Source organism: Lygodium microphyllum, chromosome 25, assembly GCF_053477565.2.
Source record: "Lygodium microphyllum isolate KBCC chromosome 25, Lygodium_microphyllum_v1.1.10, whole genome shotgun sequence".
NCBI classification, from domain to species: domain Eukaryota; kingdom Viridiplantae; phylum Streptophyta; class Polypodiopsida; order Schizaeales; family Lygodiaceae; genus Lygodium; species Lygodium microphyllum.
Genome location: NC_141159.1, coordinates 111,149,421 through 111,155,445, shown reverse-complemented (window position 1 = coordinate 111,155,445; position 6,025 = coordinate 111,149,421).

Genomic DNA, 6,025 nt, shown 5'->3' with positions numbered 1-6,025 from the left:
AAATCTTCTCACAAGCTGAAATATGATCAGCCACAAAGTATTTGCATCCCTGCTCATTTAGACTCTCATTCTTCTCTTCTTCTGCACACCCCTTAATGGGCACATCATCCAATAAAGGCATAGTAAGCTGAGGTATGTAATCACAAAGGACCTTATGCATGGCATTCATCATATGTGCAACAGAATTAGTGGCACCTTGAGGCAAGGTACACATCCTGACAAGCCCAATAGGAGTTCTCATAGTGGTTATGTACCTACTTTCTAAAGCCAGCTGAAACTGATCATATCCTGAATACAAATCACCTAAAGAATAGATGGAACGTCTAGCAAATGCTTTTGCAAACTCATCCACAACTGGACCTATACCAACATTCCTGATAGTAACTCTGTTTTACTGGCTGCATGTCCTGTATAAATTGGAGAGTACCATTCTTCTTTGGAACCGTAAACCACCTGTTTGAGTATGGTGCAGATGAAGGCTCAAGAATTCCCATCTTGATTTTCTTATTCAATAAATCAATCAGCTTTGGCAGGTGTGCCTTAGGCACTGGAATAGGTCGGAGATTCCATGGAATATGAGGAATAGTAAAAATCACCATAGGAGCAACAATATCAGGATTCACACATCCAATCTCATGCGGAAAAAAAGCAAATCCCCTTCCATTTCGCTCAAGCATTGCTTCTCTGTAGGTAGCAAGAAATCACCATTTCCAATTTTCAGTTTAGCAAGAGTCTCTGTTGAAAATTTATAGCCAATATGCTCTGGATTTCTCAAAATTGGCTATTTGGCAGCCCTCTCTATTTGCTGATCACTATCAGGTGGAAGCGGTACAGCTACCGGCTTCACCGTCTTATCCACAGTCTTGTATTTCATGTCAACCTTGGCTTCATTATGATCCTTTGCATTACTCAAATCTTGTTGTAAATCAGCAATTCTACACTCCAATGGGCTGAATATCCTCAGCCCTCTGCTCTATGGACTGCATAGAAATAGCCCTAAACTCTGGATGCTGAAATATTTCAGCAGTAAACTCTGTTGGCTGAAAGTTTTCAGCCCTCTGTGTCTCTGTAAGCTGATCATAATCAGTTGGAAACTCTGTTTGCTGAATTTCTTCAGCACTCAACACTTTTTGCTGAGCCACCTCAGCCTCTGACTCAATCTGTGGTACAAAATCTGCAATTTCATGAAACATGTCCAGGGATTGCACTAATACATTACTGTGACAACTCTGCATATCAGTTTTCAGCATATTTCCCATCTTTGTCATCGTATTTGCACAAATCACACTGTCATACATCCCATCTATGTGCTCATCATCCTCTAAAATTCCTGCATTTTTGAAAATTTTCTCCTTCCTGCATATGTACTGCCTGGCAGCTCTAGGCAACCTAGAAATCTTCTGATAGCTCATCGAACTGTTTGCTGAAATCCCAACAAAATCGGAGGAGAAAACACTGCTGCTAGGAGGTGAGAACTCCACTCCTCTGCTTTGTACCACCGTCCTCTCGCGAAATGGCGGTACCTAATGAAAACCCGAATCCCTCACAGTGGGCAAAGGTGCATCTCTAAGAGTATCTCTGTTTCTAACATGGTTCACACACAGAGTCATAAACTGAACTGCTCTCATACCATCTTTACTGTGAATCCGTGCATAAGCAGATCCATCATCCATTACCTTTGTTTCCATGTGCATCTATGTGATGAATGGCTGTCCAAGAATTATGGGATAAGAGCATGAATCCTGCACAAAGAAATGGAAATCCTCCTCTACATCTCCAATAGAAACCCTGACACTGGGACAGGCAGCATACAAATCACCTGCAGTGTTATTGGCAGCTCTCATACGCCACCCATGCTCTACATCCATAGGCCATCTGTTACTCTCATCAACTCCACGAACTATGAGATTAGTCTCTGAACCATGATCCACCAATGCAACATAAGGCACCTATTTCTCTCCAATCTTTACCATCGTCTCTGTAGTTGCCCTAGCCCAATGACTCCACGAAAAGTGACTACGCGGTATCAAGACAGACTCATCAATTTCAGCATAATGCATAGGCTGAACCCTCTTCTCTACCTGCGAAAAAATAGAAGCATTCTCAACCATAACCTCATCCTCATCCTCATCTAACTCTCCAATCAAAACTCCCTGTGTATCAGTGGTAGGCAATGCATGTCTTTTCCTCTTCAGGACCTCCTGAAACTGATCTTGAAACTCTCTTTTCGAGATGCCCAAAACCTCAGAAATAGTGAAAGTCACCTCACTGCCAAGTATCTTGTCATTAAAGATTTTCTTCATGTCTGTAGATGTCTCAATATCGGACATCAATCTAAACCCTGGCTGCTTTCTCTCTCTATGCTTTTGCCTCTTTTCTCTCTTTTGAGCATCTTCCATCTGTCGTTCTGGCCCTGGTCTCAAAGACGGTCCTGCAGTAGGTGAAGTAACAAACTCACCCCCTCTAGTCTTTTTAGCTGCACTTGGATTTTCTTCATCCCTCTTACGCTTCTCCTCAACAAGTACATCTGCTCCCTGAGACTTAGCCAAATAAGCATAAATAGAGTACCTGTCAACAGGTGAATCCCAACCTGTCTCTAATTTGATGCTAGAGCCTGCACTAGTCAAAACAATTTGCTGAATTTTTCCCTTGTTTGCAGTCTCCATAGCATAAGTCCATAGTGCTGACTGATTCTCTGATCCCTTCTCAATCTGGACTCCATATGTAGAAGCATCTCCTCTAGCTATCACATAAGAAGTACGCGTAGCCATGTCATCCACTAACTTCTTCATTCCGCCTTTACCAAAGTTGGTAGCAAGCGGAGCTCCTGTTTCAGTCAACCAAATCTTACCATCTTGTCCCCAAAATACCAAATTCTTCCTCCTTACATCCTGAAAAGATTCACAATCCCTGCAATGTTGATGGTCCGTACTATTGCACCAAATACATCTCCGATCTCTCGTAGGTGCACTAGGAGAACTCCTAGGTGTAGTAGGAGCACTAGAAGAAATAGTAGGCGCAGTAGAAGCAAACTGCTCTTTCAATTTTCCCACCAACTCCGCTTTAACTGACTCTAGTGTCAAATCCGTTATGCTTTGATTATGTCATCAAGAGAGGTAGGCACCGATGGAGTCGACGGCATTGGCAAGTTTGGCATAAGCAAGCATAGAAGTAGAAGACGGTGTCGATGACATAGAACCATTCTGTAAGCGGGTCTTCCATATCCTCCTCTTGGTCAAAGTCGAGACTGCATCCTGGGCATCCTGCCAATCCGTTTTAAGCCCCATAGGCTTCGTGCGATCCTCAAGAAGCTCTCCCAATTCTTCCTGAAGAGCAGGATCTGCAGCTTGCAAGAAAAGCTCAACTTTTTCAACATCCAATGCTCTTTGTTCAATGGCATCAAGCTGACTATACCTCTCTTCAAATTCTCGAATCAACTCTGAAGCAACTATTGGCATGTAGACCCACTCTCGGAATGACCGTCGAGTAGCCATACCAAAGTCCTCAAGGAAATACTCTTCTTTCAAGGTCTTCTTAAAATCTTGCCAATGCGAATTTTGAATAAAAAGATCAGTCACTTTTGCCCTCAAGGCGGGTGTGACAAGACGAAGGAAGTACTTACTCATAAGTCTAGCTGGAACTCCAAAAAACCCCATCTTGATCTCATATGTCTTCAAATATGCTGAAACATTACGGCCATCAAATAGCCTCTTCTCATTCTCAACAGCTTCAATCGCCTTAGTCGCGCTGTTTGCATTCTCCTGCTCCGAATATAGTTGCCTTTGCTGCGACAACTGCTGTTGATGCAATTGTTGCTACTGCTGCATATACAATTGTGTCTGTTGATTTTGGAGCTGCATATACATGGACATATTCTGCAAAATCTGCTTTAGATCATCTGTTGAAGTACTTGACGCAGCAGTCATTGATGGAGCTGAAGTAGAGGGCATAGCTAGAATTGTAGAAGAGGCTGAAATAGATGCTGAAGTATCTCCCATCCTGAAATTTCTGCGACGCTTTCACGTCGGGTTCACCAAAGATGTCGAAGAAGACCTTGACTAATTTCAGGATAAAAGATCAAACAGGTGAATAAGGAAGATGAAAAAAATAATGCCAAGACTTTGTTTTATTTCTGCCAATAAGAAATTCAAGGTATAAGAAGAAGAAACCCGAGCAGCTCTGGATTGCGTAGGTCTTCCATACATATCAAAGAGAATTTCCAAGAGAATGGTCTTCATCAATGAGTGAGAAAGTGGATGAACGTGGATAATCTTCTTATCCAAGTTCCATCATGGTGACTATTTACTGATATTGAGATGGTTTACAATTAGAAAACGTTAAGATTCAGAGCACTGAATTTTCTACAGCAACTGCAACATGTTATAGGATACCTCTTGACTCTTAAAACTCTGTATTTCAATTGATATTTGTACTTTCTTTGTAATTATATGTAAGATACAAATGTAAATATCCATGTAAAACTATAATATATAATTAAGGATGGCAAACCATGGCTTTTGCTATGGGGGAGATTGGGCCCAATCGTGCATTTTTCTATTGTCTTTCTCAATCTATTGAGTTATTCAAATCCTCGTATGTATTATAATATTGTTTGTATTTAATGATTGAGATGTTTGATTTCCTAGATTTGCCACTTGTTCCATTTCGTAACATTGGTATCAGAGCTTGGCTGCACTCCAAGTTTTTAAATGTGTGTTCTCCTATTTTGGGCAACCTTATATTCACAGTTGATTGACTCAAATTGATCCAATTCGTTTTTCTTTGCATTTGGATTATAGCATGGACTTGGCTATGTAAACAGGATGTTATAGCCAAAAGCTTTTGAAGTTTATTTCATAGTAAATCATAGCTTTGTTTTATTTTATAAAAGTTTCAAGTTTAAGCATATTAAGTTTTTATTTATGTAACAAGCTATATAGAAGAGACATTGGAAAATAGTCTAGCTATTGCATATGATTCACCATAAAAATCCTCTTGAACAACTATTTTTCAGGTTATGCAACTTTTTATTGGTTCATATTTTGAGGATGGTGTAAATAAAAGTTAGCTCTAAAAAATATCTACAATTTTTATTAGACACAAATTTTACAAATTTTGAATATTTAGCGAGTTATTTGAGTCCTAAAGAGACACTGAATACAAATTTCACATCAATATGCAAAAAAATGTGTAGTAGCCAACTGTGAGCCCTATTTTTTATGACCTTATCTTCAGATTTGGTAATCCATCATAGGGATATAAATTGTAGAATTTTTTGTTCTCTACAACTCTCTAGTTATCATCATGACTTGATTCTATCTACAAAGAAAGTTATTTATCTTAAAAGTAGGTATCGTAGTTAACCCAAACTTAGTGAAATTGGTAAATTTCAATCTATACAGACATCTAATTTCCTAGTAGGATAGCTTTTAATCCATTTGGAATTTTAGTGTACTCCCAAATAATTTTTTTTAGCTTATACAAAGATCTAAAACTTATATTAGACATGGTTTTGTCTAAATAGGCATATATTAAAAGATGATCATATCTAATTATGCCATAAAACTTGAATATTATTATTATTTACCAAGAGAATAGTATTTTATCCAACTTTAGCCTTCTCTTGTTTCTTTTTAAATTTTAGTCTTAGTCATAAGTAAATGTTTTGTAAAATTCCTTATAAGCTCCAACTCCCTAGTTAAAGACTAACTTGATTCACAAGAAGATATAAGTTGTTTTTTATTCAAAGTAGGCCTTCAATATGATTATCACTCTATTTTTTGACGATTATAGGATGCCTTTAATATTGTTATCTTTTGATTTGATAAACATTGAGACTAACAATTTTTTCTTAAAAGTATTTTTGAACATTCTTCAACTTTCAAATTCTGTTGCGAATTCACACTTTCTAGTAAAGATAAAGATCTCCAATCAAGGTAAGATAGGTAAGTCTTTTACTTTTTTTTTCTTAGAATTCTTCGTTAAATTTTTACTTATTACTAAACTACAATAACACTTTTATTTG